Raw genomic sequence first — 25,661 nt, 5'->3', positions numbered from 1 at the left:
TGTTCCTCCTGCTGCTATATTTGGAAGAGTTTGAGAAGGATAGGTGTTAGCTCTTCTCTAAATGTTTGATAGAATTCACTGTGAAGCCATCTGGTCCTGGGCTTTTGTTTCCTGGAAGATTTTTAATCACAGTTTCAATTTCAGTGCTTGTGACTGTGATTGGTTTGTTCATATTTTCTATTTCTTCCTGATTCAGTCTTGGCAGGTTGTGCATTTCTAAGAATTTGTCCATTTCTTCCACGTTATCCAGTATCTCCAGCTTTCTTTTGGTTTCCATTTGCATGGAATATCTTTTTCCATCCCCTTACTTTCAGTCTTTATGTGTCTCTAGGTCTGAAGTGGGGCTCTTGTAGACAGCATATATATGGGTCTTGTTTTTGTATCCATTCAGCCAGTCTGTGTCTTTTGGTGGGAGCATTTAATCCATTTACATTTAAGGTAATTCTCGATATGTATGTTCCTATTCCCATTTTCTTAATTGTTTTGGGTTTTTTATTGTAGGTCTTTTCCTTGTCTTGTGTTTCTTGCCTAGAGAAGTTCCTTTCGCATTTGTTGTAAAGCTAGTTTGATGGTGGTGAAATCTCTCAGCTTTTGCTTGTCTGTATAGGTTTTAATTTCTCCATCAAATCTGAATGTGATCCTTGCTGGGTAGAGTAATCTTGGTTGTAGGTTTTTCTCCTTCATCACTTTAAATAGGTCCTACCAGTAACTTCGGCTTACAGCGTTTCTGCTGAAAGATCCACTGTTAACCTTATGGGGACTCCCTTTTGTGTTATTTGTTGTTTGTCCCTTGCTGCTTTTAATATGTTTTCTTTGTATTTTATTTTTGACAGTTTGATTAATATGTGTCTTGGCATGTTTCCCCTTGGATTTATCCTGTATGGGACTCTCTGTGCTTCCTGGACTTAACTATTTCCTTGAAAGCAAGGCACGATTAATGCTGAAAGAGTGGTAAGGGTCACTGGATTGGAAACGTGTTGGAATTGAAGGATTGGAGGTTTGGGAATGTGAAAAGGGGTGATCAACTAGGTAAAAAGCAGGGATCGGAAGGTGGAATAATTGAAATTGAGATTTGAAGATGATGTAATTATTGCCCAGAACAAAGTCTAGAGTCTGACTGTAGGGATTGGTGTCTCTCGTGAGATGAGGACCAGACGAACGGAGCTAGTGCCAGGATTTGAATGGATAGTCTTTGTGAATATTTAAATCAAGAACGTGGATGAGAGTAGTCACAGGGAGCAAGTCAGGAATTCAGACACTAAGTAACCTCAGTGGAAGTGCGGAAGTGAGTGAAAAGGGAGTAGTGGATTGCAGTGAGGATGTTGGTGAATACTACAACCTGATGGCTGTGTTCCCTTCTCACGAGGGTGAAGTATATACACATGCTTCCATTTACAGATAAATTCCTTCATTACTGGAAACAGAAGTGTGCTGCAAATCTGTGCTACAAATCTTTCTAGCTACAAATTTCCTGTCCCAGAGAATTTTACCTGTTCTTTTGGAAATGTAAAGAAGTTGCTTGATTTCTTATTTTACATGTATGAGTGCGTTTTAAATCGCTATTCATGAAATGCAAAGATTAATCTTACTTGAATAGATAGGTGTGGGGATTTGATGGTGCTGTGTAGTTTTGCTCACGCAGACCTATTCTGCACACTAGATTTGCCAAGAACTTGAAGCTCCCTGCTATTCTGCACCTGTGTTATATGATACGGAAAGACTCTTTCACAGTGAATTTTTATGAATATGGTAAAAATTTTAAGTATGTTCAGTTGGGAAGCATGACGAAAGAGCATAATTAAAGCTTCACCTATAATTTTGGTAAATAGTTTTCAGTCTGTTTTGGGGGCTTGATACGATGCTAATAAGGGGGATAACCCTTTCATTATTAAATGGGGCTAAACATTATTTGGGCTACCGATTTCAAGTTTTGCTTAAGAAAGTAAATGTCATAATTAATTCATTAAAATTTTAATACAAGTAGAACTCTCTGACTCCTTTTTCTCAGTACAGTTGTTTTGAAATTTATCCCATTTTGTAGCTGACCTAACTAGATCATACTTTTAAAAAGTAATTCTTTTTTTAATGGTCTTATTTTTACAAATAATTGATAGAACAATGTAGTATTCACATTATAAAATGTGAGAAGAGTATATGTGAATATTGATTTCATAATTGATAAAATTTATATAATATCGATGAACCCAAGCAGGAGGTCACTGAGAAATATTTATAAGCATTAGGTGTTAAATGAACAGATGTAGAATCAAAGTTGTACGTACATGGTGGGATGGACACTCACCATGAATTCTGATTGGTATTAAAATGAGAGAGAGAAATAGCCAAGTAAGTAGTAAATAGAAAACTGTCTAAACATCTTCCCGTGCATCATCTCCATTTTCGCTGGTTTTTTATTACTTTGTGTATAGGAGTCTTAAGAGAATCATATTTCCATCCCTTCCTGAGGACCAGCGTCTCAAGGATGTCTGGTATCCTGTAGCCCTTGCTTAGAAGGAAACCTTTAAATGCTCTTTGTTCCATAAAGATCTTCAAGAGTGTCATGTTCAGGAAGCTCCTTTCTAAAACTCCCATCTTCAAGTAAGACGTTGGGGTCAGCTGAAGGTTCGTCATTTACTAGCTTTTTCCACAACTTGGGCTTCAGGTACAATGCACCATACCTCATCTCCACTGAGTTGGGTTTTTAAGGATTCTGTGGTTTCTGGGGTTTCCTCTCCCAGTTTCCTTCCTCTCTGGGTAATTTTATCTTCTCCATTTTCTCTATCTCGATGCTGTACTTTACCTTTGAAGGGACCTGGGTTACTTTTCTCATGTAGACTGTATCCTGGCCTGGTGGCCACTCACAGCCAACCTCACACAGTTTCGTGATGAGCTCTTCATCAATGCCCAAGTTTCCAACAGCAGCAGCCCATTTGAAGGATTTACGAATTGCTTTCGGTACTTCTCTGTGAACAGGAGGATCAGAGAGTGAATCCTTTCTGCTTGACTTCTTGTCTTCGTGATGCAAACTGGCTGGATGTGACACAGGAGCCTTCGTTGGAGGTTCCAGGTAGACCTTGGCAGGACGTTTTTTACGAAGCTTTGTGGGGCACTTCGTTCTTTTCCTGGGGCCCTGACAATAAGCCCATGGGTCCTCCAGCTTCCCGTCAGGATCGAGCACTTCTAGCACCTTCAATAAGAGGTCTGCAGGTAGATTTTCCTCCAGATTCGGGTAGAGAGCCAAGGGATGCTTGGTTAGCTGGGCTTCGATGTTCTCCACGAATGCCTTCTGTGCTAGCTGGGCTGGCGAGAGCGTGGAAAACAGGTTTGCTTCCTCGGGCAGCTTTTTCTGACCCTTTTTGGGGGCATGCTGGGGAACTCTGTGAACAATCCAGGGGAGGAAGCCGTCCTTAGGGCTGCGAGTGATCAGATCTTCACAAGGTGGGCAACCCTTCCGGAAGTCGTCCAGCAGCTCTTTCACAAATATCCACCGCCGGCTGTCCAGGGAGGTGGGGAACTTCGGCAGCACGTTCTTGTGCTTTGCGAAACACTTGGAGAGTAACTTGTCTTTGTACCAGGGCTTGCAGGTCATGTCCAGGGGCATCGGTTCCAGTGACCCCGGTCCTAGCAGCCACTTCTTGTCCGCCATGGTTCCCCTGGCCTCTGGGGGGGACCACCGCTTCAATAGTTTGCTGTTCCGCCCTCTCCGGTTGCTAGGAGACCGTGTAGCCAGGTGCAGCCAGGTTCTTCCCGGAGGCGGGTCAACGCAGGCGCCCTGTGAAGCCTGCCTTTTTCCCAGGATGGGCGGTGGGGGAAAGCACATTCCTTTCTGTTGTAGTTACTGTTCTGTTTTATGGACATAGTGCCATTTATTTATCCATTCACCTTTTGATGGACATTTGGGTTGTTTACAGTTTGAGGCTATTAAGAATAGAGCTGCCACAAATATTTGTGTTCCTGGTTTTATATGTCCATGTACATACTTTCATTTCTCTTGGGTAAACTTTAGCTATGAGTGGCATGGTGGGAGCAGATGATGTTTTATGTTTTAGACCACCACCAAACTTTTCCAAAGTGGTTGTACTAATTAATATTCCTTCTAGTTGTATATGAGAATGGCGCTCTGTCTACATACTCCCTAACACTCGGTAAGGTTAGTCATTTTCGTTGTGGCTGCTCTAATAGGTGTGTAGTGGCATCTCATTGTGGTTTTAATTTGCATTTCCTTAAGGACTACTGATGTTGAACATCTGTTCCTGTGCTTGTTTGCCATTCATATCTCTCCTTTGGTGAAGAATCTGTTCAAACTTTTGCACTTCCTAAAATTGTTCTGCTTGACATCTCTTGTTTTGAGGATTCTTTGTGTATTCTGGATGCAATATGATTTGTAAATCTTTTTCTCCATCTGTGGTTTGTCTTTCCATTGTCTTAACACCATCTTTCTAAGGGCAGTTTTTACATTTGATGAAGCCCAGTATATCAGTTTGTTCTTTTATGGATTGTCTTTTTGTGTTGTATATAAGAAAACTGCCTATTCATAGGTCATGAAGACTTTTTTCATTCTGCTAAAATTTGTATGATCTTAGCTTTTACATTGAGATCTGTCATCTATTTCAATTTAACTTTTTAGGTGATGAATGATATGGATCAAAGTTATTATTTTTAGTTTTATTTTTTGCCTCTGGATATCCCGTAGTTCCAGAATTTTATGGGAAAGAGGAGCTTTTCTCCACTGAATTACTTTTGTAGCTTTGTGAGTGTAAGTTGTCCCTATTTTTGTGGGTCCATTTCGAGACACGCGTTTCAGTTTCATTGAATCTTCTGTCTTTACACCAGTTCTGCTCTGTGTTGATTATATTTTACAGTAAGTTTAAAATTAGGCTGTATTCGTCCTCCAACTTCTTTATTCTTTTACAAAGTTGTCTTGACTCTTGTAGGTCTTTTGAATTTCTATAGGAATTTTAGAATCAATGTCTTAAAAAAAACCTGTGGAGATTTTGATTAGGATTTTATGGTATCTACAAATAAACTTTGAGATACTTGACAGCTTAACAATATTGAGTTTCCTGACCCATGACAGAGGTACATCTCTTCATTTATGTATGTATTCTTTCATTTATCTGAGCAATATTTTTTAGTTGTCAGTGTATAGGTCTTTCACATCTTTTTTCTGTTCAGCCTCTCTGAACTTCTATTTCATCTCTTTTTGCCTTTAATTTCTACTATGGAAAGATATAAAGCTTGTTCTTGCTGAGCTATCAAGAAAGCTCTTATTACTTAAATAATTAAATGGAAAGAGCATGACAGTGAAAATCTATATTATTTCCAGACTTGCAGAAGAAACCACAACCAAGATGATGTGTTGTGTAAAGTACGTACAACTTTAATAAAAGAAACAAAACAGCCACTATAACTTATAATTGGCAGCGTACTAGAATAATGACAAACCAAAAGTTTTATGAGTTTTAGGAGTTAAAGAATTACGTCATTGAAACTCAGCTTTAAACTATCAGGAGAGGCGCAAATTATTTCCTGTAATAATGCACTAATATTTGGTATAGGGAAAGATATCAAAGGATAAACTATCATTCCTGATTTCACGAAGGAGAAACATTTCACAGTGGTACCTTGGAATCCACCCGGGATTAGTTCCAGGACTCCCCTCGGATACCAGAATCCACAGATGTCCAAGTCCCTTATATAAAATGGTGCAGTATTTACGTATAACCAATGTACATTCCTGTATACTTTAAATCATCTCTAGATTACTTATAATACCTCCTGCAAAGTAAATGCCATGTAAATACTTGCCAGTGCCCCGCAAATTCATGTTTTGCCTTTGGGGATTTTTTGGAATTTTCTTTTTCCAAATATTTTCCATCTGCAGTTGGTTGAGTCCATGGGTGCAGAACCCAAAGACACGGAGGGCCGACTGTACTACACCGTTTTATATAAAGGACTTGAGCATCCCACGGATTTTGGTATCTGCGGGGGTCCTGGAACCAATCTCCTTCAGCTACTGGAGGACAGACGGCCGTATTCTTCTGGACTCTATTCTTTCTAGCTCGTCTCCTCTGCTGCACACTGATGTAGATTCTTCCTTTTTAAAATAACAGCTTTATTGAGATATAATTTACATATTAACAATTCACTCATTCAAAGTGTACAATTTAATGGATTTAGTGTGTTAACAGGATTGTGCAACCATCAGAACAATCAGTTTTGACACATACTCATGAACCTCAAAGGAACGCCATACCCATTAGCAGTCACCTTGTCCATCCCCCAGCCACCTCAGCCCTTGATAGCCACTAATCTACCTTCTGTCTCTCTAGATTTACCTATTCTGGACATTTTATATGAATGGAATCATAGAAAATGTGGTCATTTTTGACTGGCTTCTTTCCTTTAGCATACTATTCTCAAGTTTCATCCGTGGTGAAGCATGTATATGTACTTCATTTCTTTTTATTGCCAAATACTAATCAATTATGTAGAGATACCATATGTAACTTATCCATTCGTCTGTTGATGAGCATTTGGGTTTTTCTACTTTTTTGTTGTTATGAATAATGTTGCTATGAATCTTCATGTACAGAGTTTTTCTCTATTCAGTCTTTTGAAATTTATTAATCTTTTTTCCCCCACTTTAGTGAGGTATAATTGACAATTTAAAATTTCATATTTTTAAGGTATACAACTTGATAATCTGATAAACATATACATAGTGAAACAGTCACCACAGTCAAGCTAATTAACATATTCATCACCTCAGATAGTTACCATCTTCTGTTGTGGGTATTGAGAACACTTAAGATCTACCCTCTCAGAAAATTTCAAACATACAGTATTGTTAACTATATTCACTGTGGTATACATTAGATCTCCAGAATTTATTCATCTTAACTGACTGAAAATTAGTACCCCTTGACCAACAACCTTCCCATCTCCCCCGCCCCCCAGCCTCTGACAACCTACTCTCCTACTACTACTCTCTGCTTCTAGGAGTTTGACTCTTTTAGATTCAGCATATAAGTGAAATCATGCAGTATTTGTTTTTCTGCATCTGGATTATTTCACTTAGCATGATGCCCTCCAGATTCGTCCATGTTGTTAAAGGCAGGATTTTCTTTTCTTTCAAGGCTGAGTAATATTCGTGTGTGTGTGTGTGTGTGTGTGTGTGTGTGTGTGTGTGTGTGTGTGTATACCTCATATTTTCTTCATCTGTTCATCTCCGAACACATATTTAATTTGTTTCCATATCTTGGCTATTGTGAATAATGCTGCAGTGAACGTTGGAGTGAGTATATCTCAATATACTGATTTCATTTCCTTTGGATGTATACCCCAAAATGAGATTGCTGGATCATCAGGTAGTTCCATTTTTAATATTTTGAGGAATCTCCATACTGTTTTAAACAATGGCTATCCCATGTTCTTGGATTGGAAGAATCAACCTTGTGAAAATGACTCTACTATCCAAAGCAATCTACAGATTCAATGCAATCCCTATCAAACTCCCAATGGCATTTTTCAGAGAACTGAAACAAAAAATTTCACAACTTGTAGGGAAACACAAAAGATCCCGAATAGCCAAAGCAATCTTGAGAAAGAAAAACAGAGCTGGAGGAATCAGGCTCCCAGACTTCAGACTATTCTTCAAAGCTAGAGTAATCAAGACAGTATGGTACTGACACAAAAACAGAAATAGAGATCAATGGAACAGGATAGAAAGGCCAGAGGTAAACCCATGCACATATGGTCATCTTATTTTTGGTAAAGGAGGCAGGAATGTACAGTGGAGAAAGGACAGCCTCTTCAATAAGTGGTGCTGGGAAAACTGGACAGGTACATGTAAAAGAATGAAATTAGAACACTCCCTAACACTATACACAAAAATAAACTCAAAATGGATTAAAGGCCTAAATGTAAGGCCAGACACTATTAAACTCTTAGAGGAAAACATAGACAGAACACTCTATGACATAAATCACAGCAAGATCCTTTTTGATCCACCTCCTAGAGAAATGGAAAGAAAAAACAAAAATAAACAAATGGGACCTCATGAGACTTCAAAGCTTTGGCACAGCAAAGGAGACCATAAACAAGGCGAAAAGACCACCCTCAGAATGGGAGCAAATATTTGCAAATGAAGCAACTGACCAAGGATTAATCTCCAAAATTTATAAGCAGCGCATGCAGCTCCATATCAAATAAACAAACAACCCAGTCCAAAAATGGGCAGATGTCCTAAGTAGACATTTCTCCAAAGAAGATACACAGATTGCCAAGAAACATATGAAAGAATGCTCAACATCACTAATCATTAGAGAAATGCAAATCAAAAGTACAATGAGGTATCACCTCACACCGGTTATGGCCATCATCAAAAAATCTACAAACAATAAATGCTGGAGTGGGGGTGGAGCAAAGGGAACCCTCTTGCACTGTTGGTGGGAATGTAAATTGATTCAGCCACTATGGAGAACAGTATGGAGGTTCCTTAAAAAACTACAAACAGAGCTACCATATGACCCAGCAATCCCACTACTGGGCATATACCCTGAGAAAACCATAATTCAAAAAGAGTCATGTACCACAATATTCACTGCAGCTCTATTTACAATAGCCAGGACATGGAAGCAACCTAAGTGTCCATCGACAGATGAATGGATAAAGAAGATGTGGCACATATATACAATGGAATATTACTCAGCCATAAAAAGAAACGAACTTGAGTTATTTGTAGTGAGGTGGATGGACCCAGTGTCTGTCATACAGAGTGAGGTAAGTCAGAAAGAGAAAAACAAATACCATATTGCTAACACATATATATGGGATCTAAAAAAACCAAAAAAGTCCTGAAGAACCTAGGATCAGGACAGGAATAAAGACGCAGATGTAGAGAATGGACCTGAGGACACGGGGAGCGGGAAGGGTAAGCTGGGGCGAAGTGAGAGAGTGGCATGGACTGATTAATCTCCAAAATTTATAAGCAGCGCATGCAGCTCCATATCAAATAAACAAACAACCCAGTCCAAAAATGGGCAGATGTCCTAAGTAGACATTTCTCCAAAGAAGATACACAGATTGCCAAGAAACATATGAAAGAATGCTCAACATCACTAATCATTAGAGAAATGCAAATCAAAAGTACAATGAGGTATCACCTCACACCGGTTATGGCCATCATCAAAAAATCTACAAACAATAAATGCTGGAGTGGGGGTGGAGCAAAGGGAACCCTCTTGCACTGTTGGTGGGAATGTAAATTGATTCAGCCACTATGGAGAACAGTATGGAGGTTCCTTAAAAAACTACAAACAGAGCTACCATATGACCCAGCAATCCCACTACTGGGCATATACCCTGAGAAAACCATAATTCAAAAAGAGTCATGTACCACAATATTCACTGCAGCTCTATTTACAATAGCCAGGACATGGAAGCAACCTAAGTGTCCATCGACAGATGAATGGATAAAGAAGATGTGGCACATATATACAATGGAATATTACTCAGCCATAAAAAGAAACGAACTTGAGTTATTTGTAGTGAGGTGGATGGACCCAGTGTCTGTCATACAGAGTGAGGTAAGTCAGAAAGAGAAAAACAAATACCATATTGCTAACACATATATATGGGATCTAAAAAAACCAAAAAAGTCCTGAAGAACCTAGGATCAGGACAGGAATAAAGACGCAGATGTAGAGAATGGACCTGAGGACACGGGGAGCGGGAAGGGTAAGCTGGGGCGAAGTGAGAGAGTGGCATGGACTTATATATACTACCAAATGTAAAATAGGTAGCTAGTGGGAAGCAGCCGCATAGCACAGGGAGATCAGCTCGGTGCTTTGTGACCACCTAGAGGGGTGGGATAGGGAGGGTGGGAGGGAGGGAGATGCAAGAGGGAAGGGATATGGGGATATCGGTATATGTATAGCTGATTTACTTGGTTATAAAGCAGAAACTAACACACCATTGTAAAGCAATTATACTCCAATAAAGATGTTAAAAAAAAAAAAAGAATGGCTATCCCAATTTACATTCTCACCAGCAATGCACAAGGGTTCCATTTTCTCTACATCCTCAACAACATGTTATCTTTTGTCTTTTTGATAATAGCTATTCTGAAGTGTGTGAGTTGATATCTCATTGTGGTTTGATTTGCATTTCCCTGATGATTAGTGAGGTCAAGCACCCTTTCCTACGTTTTGGCCGTTTGTATCTCTTGTTTGTAGAAATTTAGATCTTTTGCCCAGTTTTAAATTGAGGGCTGTTTTTTTTTATGGCTATTGAGTTGTATGGCTTGCTTATAAATATTGGCTATTAAGCCTTATGAGATATACGGTTTGAAAATATTTCCCCCCATTCTGCAGATCGCCTTTTCACTGTGTTGATTGTTCCTTTTGCTTTGCGGAAGCTTTTGCTTTTGATACAATTTCACTTGTCCACTTTTGCTTTTGTTGCCTGTGCTTTTGCTGACCTGTCCACAAAATAATTGCCCAGATCAACGTCAAGAAGCTTTTTCCCCATGTTTTCTTCTGGTAGTTTTACAGTTTCAGGTTTAATGTTTAAATCTTAATCCATCTTGAGTTGTTTTTTTTTTAATATGGGGTGAGATAATTTCATTCTTCTGCATGTAGATATCCAGTTTTCCCAGCACCATTTATTGAAGAGAGTATCTTTTCCCCGTTGGGTGTTCTTAGCAGCCTTGTCAAAGATCAGTTGACCATAGATGTATGGATTTATTTCTGGGCTCTCTGTTCTGTTCCTTTGGTCTCTATGTCTGTTTTTAATGCCAATATCATGCTATTTTGATTACTGTAGCCTTGCAATATATTTTGAAATCAGGAAGTGTGATTCTTATTTCTCAGGATTGCTTTGGCTATTTGGGGTCTTAAATTTGTTAAGATTTGTTTTGCGACCTGACGTGATCTATCCTGGAGAAGGTTCTGTATACACTCGGGAAGAATGTGTGTTCTTCTACTCTTGGATGCTAACTACTGTATATGTCTGTTATGTCAGTTTGGTCTATAGTGTTCTCAAATCAGCTGTTTCCTTCTTGATTTTCTGTCTGGATGTTCTATCTACTATCATAAGTAGAAGTCTCCTACTGTTACTGTCCTGCTGTCAGTTTCTGCCTTTAGATCTGTCAGTATTTTTTCCAACTTAATTGATGTATGATTGACAAATAAAAATTGTGTATATTTAAGACATACAACATGAAGATCTATCAGTATCTGCTTTATGTATTTAGCTGTGTATATATTTATAAACATTGTATCACCCTGTTGAATTGACCCTTTTATCATTATGCAATGACCTTCTTTGTCTCCAAAGACAGTTTTAGACTCAAAGTCTGTTTTGTCTGATGTAAGTGTAGTTACCCTTGCCAGGCTGGAGAGGCTGAGCCAAGCTGGCCAGGGCTAATATGAGAGCATCCCTTTGGGGGCCCACCCTGTAACGCCACCTTTTAAAACCACGGTGCTGCTCCACCAGGGTCAAGGACAGGGACTTGGCACTCTCCATGCTCCTACTGCACTCCACCTGGCACCAGCGTCACATGCAAAAAAAAAAAAAAAAAAAAGCCAGTGCCTAGAATTGACTCTCCTTTTCTCTCCTGTAGCAACCTAAACCTATGTCCAATAAATACATATCCATGTCAACCAACTCTTGTGGGAGTAATAAGTTGACATGAGCAAACGCTAATACATGAGTTTTATGCTAAGGAGGCTTGAGAGGCTAATAGGCTTTTCTGGGATTTTTTTGTTTGTTTTTATTATTTTACTAATATGTTGACCTGCACCTGTGAATCCATACCGCTCATGTATGCCACAGAATCTAACAGGAGGAAGGACGTGCAATGCAAAAAAATAAACAATGGAGGAGGAAAAAACGAGGCTGTCAGAGGAGATATGAGTGTGGATTTATCGCAGTATTTTTGGGTGGCTATCAGTGGATCAGCTCAGAATTCAGTTCGAGATTTGGTATCTGGGCATTGTCCTGTGTAGGCCCTCCTTACTTAGCTCTCAGAGCTTGTAGCACTCCAAACAAGCTCACGATCGAAAAGATTTCAAAAAACAGCTTGTATATATTGATAAGAAATGCTTTTCGTGCTCCCTTTTTTAAAAGCATGTACATTTAAAGAATAATAGACAATCTAGAGCTGTTTCCTTAACCCCTGGGGTCCTTTTCTCAGGTGTAAAATGAAGTGGTTGAAGCAGATTATCTGACTTTGTGGACCGAGATAGTTTCTTTTTTTTTCATTTGGTTTTTTTTTTTAATTGAAGTATAGTTGCTGTACAATATTACGTATGTTATAGTTGTACAGTATAGTGAGTCACAATTTTTAATGGACGAAGATAATTTAAATCAGGAAGATTTTTTCATAAATTTCTGAAAAATCTGGGTGTGAGGAGAATATTAAAGTATCATCTTAATGATCTCTAACCAGAAACAAAGAACTTTACCCTTTCTTTCAGAACAAAATGAAGTTCTTCTACCTTGGAGATAAGCAGACTATTTAGGAGCTTGGATCAATGCATTTAGAAAATAATTTACTCCTCTGTATTAAAGAGTTCCTGGTTTCCAGGCAGGGGTGCAGCTGCCTCCCAAGATATAAGCCTTTTGCCCCATTGTCACCCAAGATTAGCGCTCTAAGGAAAGAGTTGTTTCAGCAGGCGGACTCTCAACCACTGCGCCACCAGGGAAGTCCTACTCTCCTTTTAAGCAGTCACCTTATTGTTTTTTTCTTTCTTTCTTTCTTTTTTCTGATCCAAACAGTAATTGAATGAGGCACTCATTTATCTGCAGTTTAATTGTCCTTACCATCTTGCCTCCAAGAGTTTTAAATGTTCAAATGGGTTACTGAAATAGCACTTTCTGTTAGGGCTAAAGGTTACATTGACTGCCCCCTCCCTCTCAGAACATATTAACTCTAGGTATTAAGGACTGGCTGGATTGGAGTTTTTTTTCCTCGTCGACACCAAGAATGGCATGGATCAGTGAACACCTCGATAGGCTTGATAGCAAAAGTATTATACAGCCCTTAATATATATTTTAATATTTCTCAACTATTACTTGTCAGTGTTGTGTCCCAGTATCTCTGTGATTCTTTCACTTACCCATGTAAATGGACCAAGCAAATTCAATGGAGAATTTGAACAAAAAGCACTTTTTATTGAAATGTAATTGATGTGCAATATTATTTAAGTTACAGGTGTACAATATAGTGGTTCACAATTTTTAACGGTTATACTCCATCTGTAGTTATTATAGAATATTGGCTATATTCCCTCTGTACAATATATCCTTGTAGCTTCTTTTATACATAATAGTTTGTACCTCCTACTCCCCTATCCCTGTGTTACTCCTCCCCCCCTTCCCTGTCCCCACTGGTAAACACTAGTGTCACTAGTGTGTTCTCTATATCTGTGAGTCTGCTTCTGTTTTGTGATGTTCACTGATTTGTTGTATTTTTTTAGACTCTACATATAAGTACTATCATACAGTATGTGTCTTTGTCTGACATTTCACTTAGCACACCCTCTGAGTCCATCCATGTTGCCCCAGATGGCAAACTTTCATTCTTTTTTATGGCTGAGTAACATTCCATTGTATGAGTGTATGTATGTATGTGTATACACACACACACACACACACACACACACTCACACACTACATCTTCTTTATCTGTTCATCTGTTGATGGACACTTAGGTTGCTTCCATATCTTGGCAATTGTAAATAGATCTGCTATGAACATTGGGATGTATGTATCTTTTCGAATTAGTGGTTTGGGTTTGTTTGTTTGTTTGTTTGTTTTTTTTACCATATGTCCCAGCAATTCCACTGGGAATTGCTGGGTCATATGGTAGTTCTATTTTCAGTTTTCTGAGAAACCTCCATACTGTTTTCCACAGTAGTTCACCAATTTACATTCCCTCCCACAGTGTACAAGAGTTCCCTTTTCTCCACATCCTTGACAACATTTGTTATTTGTGTTCTTTTTGATGACAGCCATTCTGACCAGCGTGAGGTGGTATCTCACTGTGGTTTTGATTTTCATGTCCCTGATGAGTAGTGCTGTTGAGCATCTTTTCCTATTGGCCGTCTGCATTTCCTCTTTGGAAAAATGCCTATTCAGGTCTTCTGCCAGGTTTTTTTGTTTGTTTGTTTATTTTGGTTTTGTTTTTCAATTTTTTGCCTGTGCGGCATGTGGGATCTTAGTTCCCCAACCAGGGGTCGAACCCGCGTCCCCTGCATTGGAAGCGTAGAGTCTTAACCACTGGACCGCCAGGGAAGTCCCTTCTGTCTGTTTTTTAGTTGGTTTTTTTAAAATGTTGAGTTGTATGAGCTATTTATATATTTTAGATATTAACCCCTTATCAGTCATATGATTTGCAAATATTTTCTCATTCAGTAGGTTGTCTTTTTGTTTTGTCGATGGTTTCCTTTGCTATGCAAAAGCTTTTAATTAGGTCCCTTTTTTTTTTTAGCTTTATTTCCTTAGGTTTAGGAAACAGATAAAAAAATATTGCTATGGGGCTTCCCTGGTGGCGCAGTGGTTGAGAGTCCGCCTGCTGATGCAGGGTACACGGGTTCGTGCCCCGGTCCGGGAGGATACCGCATGCCGCGGAGCAGCTAGGCCCGTGAGCCATGGCCGCTGAGCCTGCGCGTTTGGAGCCTGTGCTCCGCAATGGGAGAGGCCACAACAGTACGGCCCATGTAACGCAAAAATAAATAAATAAATAAATATTGCTGTGATTTATGTCAGAGAGTGTGAGCAAGAAGGACTTTGAATTATCACCAGTAGAATGGTAGACTACATTTTAACATTATGAAACTATCTTTAAAAGCAAGAAAATAAGATCTAATTAATTGTCAAACACTAATAAATGTTTCTGGGTTTTTTTTTTAATTATTTATTTTTGCCTGTGTTGGGTCTTCGTTGCTGTGCGCAGGATTGCTCTAGTTGCGGCGAGCGGGGGCTCCTCTTTGTTGCAGTGCACAGGCTTCTCATTGCAGTGGCTTCTCTTGTTGCGGAGCACGGGCTCTAGGCATGTGGGCTTCAGTAGTTGTGGCTCACGGGCTCTAGAGCACAGGCTCAGTAGTTGTGGCACATGGACTTGGTTGCTCTGCGGCATGTGGGATCTTCCCGGACCAGGGATGGAACCCATGTCCCCTGCACTGGCAGGCGGATTGTTAACCACTGCACCACCAGTGGAGTCCCAATGTTTCTGTTTTTAAATACACTCCTGGGTTCCTGGTCCCCGCTGACCCCCTAGCCTGGCATTGCTGCCCAGATCTTGATTTCCTTAGAGAGTGAGTAAAGATGGGGGCTAGAAGGAATCCTAACAGATCCTGAGGAAGAAAACCAGTGAATGTTCTTTCTGGTTTTACCACTGGTATGCAGAGTGCATGCATTTTATACACATAGAAAAGTGCCTGGAGTCTTCACTTAGAGTCATTCTATGTCTGATCGCTTTCTAAAGGAATCTGTGTAGCTACATTCACAGATTCACTTTTTTGTTACCTGAAAGGAGAAAATGAACGCAATAGTGTAATTAAGAGCTCACGTGTTAGGTGTGAAAAGAAAAAGTGCCGATGGTGATATTTGATTTGTTGCATGTGTTAGAGAATGTTTGATTTTATTTCTGAGAATAGAGTTTAAATAATAAGGTTGGTCATTTCATTTCATAATTATGTGATTTTTACATGGGATTGGACATCTACATTAAGAATCTCAACGCATTTTTTTTTTTTTTTTTTTTTGCGGGACTTTATGTTTGAGAAAGAGCTCTCTTTTCTTTTTTTTTTTTTTTTTGCGGTACGCGGGCCTTCCACCGTTGTGGCCTCTCCCGTTGCGGAGCACAGGCTCCGGACGCGCAGGCTCAGCGGCCATGGCTCACGGGCCCAGCCGCTCCGTGGCATGTGGGATCTTCCCGGACCGGGGCTCGAACCCGTGTCCCCTGCATCGGCAGGCAGACTCTCCACCACTGCGCCACCAGGGGAGCCCTCAAAGCATTTTTTAAACTATATTTTCTTGGCCGCTGTGCCGCGCAGCACGTGCAGTCTTGGCTCCCCGACCAGGGATCAAACCTACGCCCCTTGCATTGGAAGCACGGAGTCTTAACCACTGGACCACCAGGGAAGTCCCTCAAAACATTTTAAAAAGTAGGTTCATTGGCTCATTCATATTGGGGAGCGAATTAGGGACAACCAGTTGTCAACCATCACCTGCAAAAAATGTTCACATAAAAATAGCAAAAATTGGGAATTCCCTGGCACCCCAGTGGTTAGGACTCAGTGCTTTCATTGCCGAGGGCGTGAGTTCAGTCCTTGGTTGGGGAACTAAGATCCCACAAGGCACACAGCAAGGCCGGGGGAAAAACAAAAAAAAACAAAAAGCAGAAATTGTAGAAGAGGGAAAAGACTAAAGAAAATACAGAGTGACTGCGGAGGGGACAAAGATGTAAAAAACTGGGGTATTGTGTGATGTTGGGACAATGCAAATCACTGGACTTCTGTATTACATTCATTTTATCACAGGTCCCTTGGTTAAGAAAACCTTTGCACATGGTCACTTCTATCTCAGTGTGTCTTCTTCAGACAGTGACCACCAGGCAACTCTTTAAAGGAGCAGTTGCACAAATTAGTTGCATTCAAGGACTTTCATTTCTTCAGTTTGGCCCAAGGCTCTTAATCTCAGCAACAAAGTATATCTGAGACTGGTGCACTCAAGGAGTGTGTCATCTCAAGACAGAAACGCAGAGTGCCATTCATCCATTGCTTTCTGTGCCACTGCCCACCTTCTACGTCTTAATACCTTTGATCTATGGCCAGGGCTCCTTATCTGGTTGACTTCCCTTTAGTCTCTTTCTCACCCCCCCAATAAATCCTCCATACTGACTCTAATTGTGCATCTTTCCAGAACCAAGACCCAGCATGGCGTTCTTCCTTCATTGGATTTCTGCAGCTAGAAAAAACCCCAGCTTCTCAGCTGGCCGTTTAAAACCTTCCACAGCCTTCTCCTGACCTGCCTTTTCTACTTTGTCTTCTTTACTCCCTGCGTTCTATACAACTCCATGCTGTTGTAGCTACTGTTTCTGAATGCATCCTGCTCTCATCCACTTTCTGGGTCAAGCTCAAGCTTGCTTCTCAGCCTTGCTGCTAACCCCATCCCTTTACTGCCATTCTGACAATGGAGTCCTATCCGTCCTCTGTGACCTTGTTCAAATAATTCCCTAGAGAACCCTCCTAGATATCTGCAGTTGGAAGCAACCTACCTTTTGCTTATATTCCCAGAACACTTTGCACCTTTTTCAGAAAACTCTTCAGCAGCTGGCCTTTTTAGTCAATTACTAGCACTGCCTCCCTTTCGCTAGTTGATGAGTGCCTTTGGGGCAAAGCCTGTGTTGTAATCATCATTGTGTCCCTGATAGTACCTAGCACAGTATGAATATTTGATGGGGATTCAGGAAACGTTTGGTGACAACCTAAGATAAGATTACAGCAAGAATATCACACAAGTAATATCCAGGAGGTAATACTGAACATCCTGTTAGGTTTAATGGTAACTTTATCTCTGGCCCTATTTGTAAGACTGTTAGGCAATAAAGAACTCGCTAGATAAAACATTTCTATCCCCTTTACTGAAGATTGTCATTCTATCCATTTATGCTAAATCTTTATTAGGGGAGTCAAAGTCAGCAGAAACAGTTGAGACTGGCATTTTAAATAGAATTTGGTGTTACCCAGGTGTAACGAAAATTTCTAGTATATGATTATTGAAAGTCAGTTCTCCTACCATTGTGTAATATATTTTTTAGCGCATTGGTCAAGTGTTCTTCCCTGTTTGTTTTTAGAACCCTCTCCCTCCCGTACCATGGCAAACAGACCAGAGAGAGTTAGTAAAGAGTACTGATAACTATCACTTATATATCTTTTTATCATGTTCTGAGCACTTTACTGTATTTTAGGTTATTTAAACCTTCTAAAATCTCTTCAAGGAAGGACTTGTTTCCTTTCTGTGAATGATGAATATTAGGCTCAAAGAGCTTAAAATTTCTTGTCTCAGATCTAACAGTCAGCAAATGGCAGAACCAGGTTCCAATCCAGATTTTCTGACTCAGAATAGCCTGCTCGACCTTGGACGAGAGAAAGAAGAAGAGTTGGTCTATAGAAATATCATTTGCAGTCCATCCCCAGACCCAGCCAATATTCCCAGAATGTATCTAACCTCGAAAAAATCCGTGTAAAGACTAGATTTCCCTGTGTAACCAAGCTTATCTATTTGTGTTTCAGCAATACCTGTATTACACTGAAAACTATCTGTGACCATTTTCCAAGATTAGTGTGGTTTGTTCTCTGAAAGAAAAAGTTATACCAGAGCTTATTGGAGCTCCAAAATGGGGAAGATGGAGCTAATGCAAGTCTTGTTGTAAATTATCTAATTATCTTGACCTTCAAGAAAAGTTCAGAAGGAGCTTCCTTCATTCTCTCTTTCTATTATTTTACATTTTCACCGTTTTCTCAATACCAAAGAAATGTTTCTAAGGAGCTCCACTCCCGAGAACAGCCTGTCCGGGTCCTTTTGCTCCATCTTCTCCTGTATTCAGAGCCATCCCTATCTTTGCCTTCATGATCCTCAAATTCAGTATTTCTTAGCGAGCCTTTAATTTGCTCTCTTTTTGTTCTTCTCCTCACGGGACCAGCAGGTCATTAGATGCCCTCTCTGTGTGTCTGCCAACCTAGCTGTACTTCCCAGGTCAAAATTGGGCTGTGTGGTTTGACAAATACAAGCATGCTCTTCGAGATAAGGGAAATGGACATTAAAATTGAGATTGTCCCAAACCCTTTGGATGTATGGCACCATACCTATCTATGTATATTTTGTGTTCCTTTATTCTGTCGCTGTAACTTACCTTCACATGAGAGCAGAGGAGAGGGACTTGGATACCCCCGTTCCTGACTAGGTACGCGATTTAATTCTGTTACTTCTTCTTATTCACAACACCTCTCCACAGATTCCCTTGGAAAATAGAGACTGGCTAATTTAGAAGTGTTTCACGGATATGTCATCACCCTCTTTAGAGTGATCTTACTCCAAATTCTTGCACATAGCATTCAATAAGTATTGTTAAATGAACGAATGAACGAATTGAAATGAAACTGAGTTTATTTTAACCGTAGGACACAGGTACTCTTTGTGCTTAATATTCTTCTGTTGTCCATTCTCTGATTCTTGGCATGTGCCGCAGAGGTGAGGCAAAAGCTAACCCAGACTCTGAAGTTTCCTGATAGTGTCTCTGATAAGGTTGGGCTACTTAGTGACATTAGTGAGATGTAAAAATCTCAAATGTTTCTGATGTGCATATCTCTCCCTCATCACCACAGATGATTCAGCCCCAGTTTTATTTGATCGAGACCCCTTGGATGTTGGGGATTTCCCCACTATGCATCTTTATCACTGCAGACTTACACCAAGACTCAAGGTGCTTTTGTTTTCTGACTTAAATCTGTAATATCCAGATCCTGACATATTTTTCTCTGCACTAAGTGAACTCAGACTTGCCCTGAAACTCAAGATGTGACCCTAGAAATGTAAAAGGAGCCTTTATGAGAGGCAAAAACACATCTTCATTCTGCTGCCTGCATATCAAATTCATTAGCTTGTTCCCGAGTCTAAAAGGAGGCTAAATGCTGAAGGTAGATGGTTCACCGTGAAGTGTAGAGTTAATTAAAGTCGTTGGCAGATGTTATATGACAACAGGGGACTCTATGGAGTCTTAGTACCTCCTCAGTACCTTTCATATGTCTTGTGGTTGGGTGACCAGACGTGATGCAGCCTAAACTTGAGTTGTCTCTTGCTCCTTTTCATTTCTTCCAGTGGTCATGCAAGATTGTTAATGTTGCTTTCAAAGAAATTCTAGGTCGGTTACTTATACCACTGAATTAAACTAGCTGGAGATCATGATCCTTTTGCTTTCCCTTGTCAGTGATGTTACGACCGGGCCCGAGGCTCACAGTTTTCAGTGTTCGCCGTCTCCGGACGTCTTTATCCCACGTTCCTTCCTTAGGTCTTTGTGTGAGTCTCACGTGATGGTGAGGAGATGGCCAAGATGAAGGGAAGCCGAAGGGGGTCGGGAGTGGGCATTCTGAGCTCAGCGGGGAGCATAAACAAAGGTGTCGGGGAGGAACGGCACGGGATGCTTGGGAAACCGCAGACAGTTGCGCGACCTCTGTAATTAGTCCAGAAATGGGAGGAGATGAAGCCGGGCAGGTCGGCAAAGCCAGGTGGGGAACGACAAGGCCAGGTGGAGAGGGACAAGGACGCAGTGCGGTGCTGTGTGGGGGCCTCCTCACCTGGTACAGGAGCCCCCCAGGGGTGAGCCAGGAGCAATGCTGTTAGACTTACACTTACAAAAAAAAACAATAATTAATTAAAAAAACAGGGAATTCCCTGGCTGTCCAGTGGTTAGGACTCCGTGCTCCCACTGCAGGGGGCCTGGGTTCTATTCCTGGTCGTGGAGCTAGGATCCCGCAAGCCGCGCAGTGCAGCAAAAAAATTTTTTTTAATTACACTTACACTTACATGCGTGACTCGGGCGGTTGTGTGTGGGGGGGGTACTTTGAAGAGCACAGGCCTGGAAGAAGGAAGTCAGATGGGGAGGGAGCATGGAAGCCCAGGAAAGAGATGATAAGGGCCCACAGGAGGGTAATAGAAATGGGGAGGATGGGCTGAATCTGAGGGATATTTTAGGGGTGGGGAGGGGCGGGGCTGTTTGGCTGGCTGGTTGGGCGGATCTGGGGAGGGAAGGAATGCACCCCAGTTCTGGCGGGTGCGGGGCGAGACCGCGGTCGTTGGCAGCTGGGACTGACAACTCAGGAAGAGCGGCAGCAGGGTCGTCCTTCAGTTCAGCAGGATTTACAGAGGGCCTTCCTCAAGGTCAAGTAGCTGGAAGATGGTGAATGGGGTGCAGGAGACGTTGAGTTTGAGGTTCTGCTGGCATACCCACGGACAAATGTCTGACGGTGGGAAATGGAACTTTGAAGCTGGAAGGAGGGGTGTGGGCCAGAGATAACAGATCTGTGAGTCCCCAGCTCATAACTGGTAGTCGAAACTGAGAGTCAATTTATCTACCCAGGGAGCAGGTGGCAGAAGGGGAACAGTGGGCTTGGTAAAACTCTAGAAGATGTAAACATTAAGATGTTTATAGAAGTCCCTTTATTGTTTAATCGGTAATCCATGCACATTATATGAAATCCAAAGGGTCCGAAAGGCACGTCGAGAGAAGTGAGTCTTTCTCCAACCTCATCCCCTGGCTGTAGTGCTCCCAGCGCTGGGGGCTGCCACCTCTGTTGGTTTCTTGTGTACCGTTTCAAAGATATTCTCTACATACGCACATATTTGCAAATATGTTGGTGGTTGTTGGGGTTATCTCACACAGTGCCGTCTAGTGTTCAGTCTGGTCGAGCTGCGGTCCTGGGGACCCACCCATGTGCAGAAGTCTTAACAGTCAGTGAGAAATAGACCTTTGAGGCTTGCAGGAGAGGTGTCAGCCAGAGATAACAGATTTATGAGGCATCAGCTCACAGGTGTAGTTGAAACCCTGAGAGTGGATTATCTAGTCACGGAGTGCTTATTTCCTCCTAGAAATGCAACAGAGAGGGGAAGAGAGGAGGGAGCGATAGAAAGAAAAAGGGGGAGAGAAAGGGTGTGAACCTGAGGAGAAGTGAAGAAGGGGAGGGACGTTATTGCTTTCAAGAAAATAAATTATTAGAGGAAAAAAAGAGAACAGTTCAAGTTGTGTTTTGTTCCAGATAGCTAACGGGGTGGGGGAAATAAAGCATTATGATAAAACGGACAGCATAGGGCTTTTGGAAGAGGTGGAGGGACAGGCACCCCAGAGACACACTTTCTCTGCTTGTTTAATTTCCTTAAGACTTACATTCTGGGAAGTCTCGCGAAGCCTTCAAAACTAGAGGCCTCTCAGTAGTATGCGTTGAAAATACATGGGACGTTTTCCTTTTAAAAGCAGTCTAGCAACACCCTCCTCCTTTTGAATGAACCGGCCTCATGACGTCAGAAGCGGCGCACTCCAGCTCGGAGGTTCTGGGCGGTGGCTTGCTGGCCTCTAGTGGCCAGGAAGGAGCCTCGCCGCTCCCGGCTCCGCCTGGCTTCACTGTGATTTCAGCGAGGAGAGGGGGATGTGGATGGACAGGGGTTTATGCTAAGGGTCTTAGTTACTAACCACGTGGAGGGCTTCTTGGGAATACTGGAGACGATTGGCTTCTTCATGCAAACCCCCATTTACCTGGATAACAAACTTGCTTTGGCCCAGAACAGATTATGGAGGCAGCAGTTAGGCCCAGACTCGAATTCCTTGTTTCTAAGATGCAGAAAATATTCTAAAGATAATGCTTTCCAGTTTCTCTGGTGAAAGGTGCAAAAGTAGATGGCAGGTAAGGTAGGTTTGGAGCAGACTCGTGAGCATGTGAGGAAGAAGATCAAATGGAAATAACGAAAACCAAACAAGTGTGTAAACTCTAAAGGAGGATGTACATAGACAGCATTATTTTGAGGAAAACTCAGTGGTCATGTGGCCTCCCTAATAGTTTCTTGAGCAACCTTTGCAACTTCTCCAAGCTTCAGCTTGCCCATCTGGGAATAACGGTACGTCCCACGTGTATGCATTGCCAAGATTACACGAGTCAGAACGTGAAGGGCTTACTTTACGTTTCACTGTGCAGCAGTGACACTTATTAAACTTTTAATAAATTTAGCTATTATCATTATTTTACTGTTTTAGTATTATTATTCTCTAGGAGATACAGTCCCATCTTCAGTTTTAGGACAGACCGGGAGAATCTTGCCCTAAATTGAAATTCTGCTTGACAGTTTATACAGGTCTTCAAGTACATGTTGATCCCACTTAATTAAGGCAGCGCCTAAAATTCCTCATAAAGTTCTCCTCAAATAGATGGAATGCTCCTTCTTCTAAGGGGAAAGATGTACTTGAATGGCCTGTTTTTTTTTTTTTTTTGCTGTACGCGGGCCTCTCACTGTTGTGGCCTCTCCCGTTGCGGAGCGCAGGCTCAGCGGCCATGGCTCACGGGCCCAGCCGCTCCGCAGCATGTGGGATCTTCCCGGACCGGGGCACGAACCCGTGTCCCCTGAATCGGCAGGCGGACTCTCAACCACTGTGCCACCAGGGAAGCCCTGAATGGCCTCTTGATATGAAGATACTACAGAAGGTATCTAAGTGGACTTTGAGAGGGTTGACAAAATGGACTTCAAAGCCCTTGCAGGCCTAAAATTTTAAATCGCATGACTCTCTGACCTGCTTATTGCCTGCAAATTCATGAGCAGAGGTAGACAGCACAGGAGACCAAGAGACACATCTCCGCACAAGCCCGTGGTCGACCCCGCCCTCCACTCTGGAGGGAAACTCCATTCTTTCCTCCTCAGAGACGGGCACTCCGGTCCCTCCCAGTCACACAGGGATGCTCCTGCAATGGCACAGAGGATGCCCGTGACGGCAGCCCCCCTCCCAGCGCCACGCACTAAGGATGCTTTCCAAGTGGAGGAAAGATGGGCATCAGGCTGAAGTAAATCAAAACAGTAAGACTTTGCAGGATGACTGGACAAACGAAGAGACCTAAGTGAATAACAGAGTAGAAACTGGCAGGGATGATTTAGAGGTCAGTCTGATCTTTGCATGATATGACCATTATAACTTCTAGTGTCTTGGCAGAAAACAATACCAATGGTGTCACACAATTTGTCAGTTCTGTCTGATGGCAATAGCGGTAATAGAACGCTGTGATTGGTGTGCAGAGGGAGAAACTATACATGCTTGTATTGTGACGTAGAACCCCCATATACTTCGTTCTTCTTTATGGAAGGGTAGACTCACAAGTTGGTAAGCTGCCTGTAGTAAACGATAATAATGGACTATGAGTTCCTAAGGAGAATCCATGACTAAATCAGCAAACGTTTCAATGTAGAAGATATCAGAGGCTGGAATTACAGGGCAGAATCATAATAATATCAAAAGAGCTCATATTATTGAGCATTTACTGAACACCGGACGCCGTGCCACGTGCTTTCCATGCATTTTCTCAATTGCTCCTCGAGACCTATGGCACACTTTCGTATTTTACAGCTGTGGATATGGGGGTTCTTTAGAGAATTTCTTTCTTTCCCTTCATCTAATTTAGCACAGTTCATAACTATATATTTATTTGTTTGGGTACTTGATTGGCGTCCAACATTATAATGGCAATGTAAGTGAAGCCTTTTCTTGTGCCATGTAGCTGGGTCCATTTTCCTGGCTGGGGAGGTGGGGGAAGCAGCCCAGGTGTTTGCACCAAGTTTGACCCCTGCTCAGAGCAGCGCTAGCCTGGGTTTTGCTGTCCGCAGACTGAGGACTGTCTACCCCTCCCGGTTCCCAAGTGCTGCCTCTGAATACTAACTGCACTGCAGTCTAATGGCCTCTCCCTCCCCCACCTCTACCCTCACCCTCAAGAAGAAAAGAAGAGCTTCCTCTTCAGCAGCCATTCTTCTCATACGTTCAGGTCCAAGAAGAGCACCCCCGAAGGAGCCCATCAGTACGAACACTTAAAACCTGCAGAAGCACCGTAGGAAGTGGGAACGTGAAGGGAGCTGTCATGTTGTCCTCAGGAAGAGGACCTGAGTGAGTGGATGACAGTTAACACTGTGGATTTCTTCAGCCAGATCAGAACTCTGCACTGAAACAAGCTGTCTAGTCACGGCTGCAGGTCCAAGATCGGAATGTCATTAGGAAGATGGTGCTAATTTTGACACCAGGCACATGTTCTGCTCCGAAATATATGGACCCTTTGATGATTTGAGTTCAGGATGAACTTGACTGTGCAACTCTTTCTCCTTCTAAGATTGGTGTCACATTTCCCCCAAGTCTTATATCGGTGGTAAAGACTATTCTAAAGCATCTGTTCAAAGTTTACTGCCCATCTTTCTTACCGGCACTGTGATTCTGTGATGCAGCTGTCAGAAAAGGCCCACCATAACGTGTCCTTTAAGTACTTTATTTTATTGGTTCAAGAGTTCAATTTGATTGATAGATGAGAGTTGGCACCACTTCAGCAATTCATTGAGAAGCTTGCACTGAAAGACAGATTTCTTTAACACAGTTACCCTCTTGCTTCATGTACTGCTAGAGTTACCTTATTGTTAATCTGTCCTAGACTTGTGTCAGAGGTTGAATTGCATCCCCCCCTCCCCCCGCAAAATCATATGTTGCAGTCCTAACCTCCCCCAGTACCTCAGAATGTGACCTTATTTGAAAATAGGGTACTTGCAGATGTAATTGAGTTAAGATGAGGTCATTAGGACGGGTCCTACTCCAGTATGACTCGTGTCACGTAAAGGGGAAATGTGGACATGTAGACGTGCACAAAGGGAGAATATCCTGTGGACGTGAAGACAGAGAACAGGGTGATGTGTCTACAAGTCCAGGAGGGAAGCCATAACAGATCCTTCCCTCACAGCTCTCAGAAGGAACCAACCCGGCCCATACCTCGATTTTGAACTTCCAGCCTCCAGAATTGTGAGACGATGCCTTTCTGTTTTTCTAAGCCATCTGGTTTGTGGTACTTTGTGTCCTGGCAGCCCT

General features: G+C 41.8%; 2 pseudogenes; one reads left to right on the top strand and one right to left on the bottom strand.

Moving 5' to 3' along the window:
* Positions 1-791: 791 nt before the first annotated feature.
* Positions 792-3,820, bottom strand: LOC112401491 (protein FAM47E pseudogene; annotated as a pseudogene).
* An 18,261-nt stretch (positions 3,821-22,081) lies between these two features.
* LOC112401490 (MOB kinase activator 1A pseudogene) lies at positions 22,082-25,174 on the top strand (annotated as a pseudogene).
* Positions 25,175-25,661: the final 487 nt, after the last annotated feature.

This window comes from Neophocaena asiaeorientalis, unplaced genomic scaffold (assembly GCF_003031525.2).
Source record: "Neophocaena asiaeorientalis asiaeorientalis breed wild unplaced genomic scaffold, Neophocaena_asiaeorientalis_V1.1 scaffold615, whole genome shotgun sequence".
NCBI lineage: Eukaryota > Metazoa > Chordata > Mammalia > Artiodactyla > Phocoenidae > Neophocaena > Neophocaena asiaeorientalis.
Note: the sequence above shows the minus strand (reverse complement) of the source record. Positions and strands in the feature narration are given on the sequence as shown.